Genomic DNA, 343 nt, shown 5'->3' on the forward strand with positions numbered 1-343 from the left:
CTCTTGATACTTCTTTTGGTCTCATTTGTCTGTCTTTCCCAGGCTTTTTCACACAATACCATCTGTTTCATTCTCCCTTTTGATTGTATGTCTAATTGGCAGGATTCTTCCTCTGTTTGCAGAGCTTGTGCTTCTAGCTACTACACTTGTGTTCATGTGGTGACTGGCACAATGGTAGGTACCTTTTACTGTTAGGTGCCACCTTAACTTCCAGTGACAAACTGCTTACAGTCACATATTACTGGAAGACCATTTGAGCCTCAGCAAGGATGGTTCCATGGTGTAATGGTTAGCACTCTGGACTCTGAATCCAGTGATCTGAGTTCAAATCTCAGTGGAACCT

General features: G+C 42.9%; 1 non-coding gene across 1 annotated transcript; it reads left to right on the top strand.

Moving 5' to 3' along the window:
* The first annotated feature begins 271 nt into the window (after positions 1-271).
* Positions 272-343, top strand: TRNAQ-CUG. The gene has a single exon. It is a non-coding gene; the product is annotated as a tRNA-Gln (tRNA).

Source organism: Crocodylus porosus, unplaced genomic scaffold (assembly GCF_001723895.1).
Source record: "Crocodylus porosus isolate Cpor-Errol unplaced genomic scaffold, CroPor_comp1, whole genome shotgun sequence".
Classification (NCBI taxonomy): Eukaryota; Metazoa; Chordata; order Crocodylia; family Crocodylidae; genus Crocodylus; species Crocodylus porosus.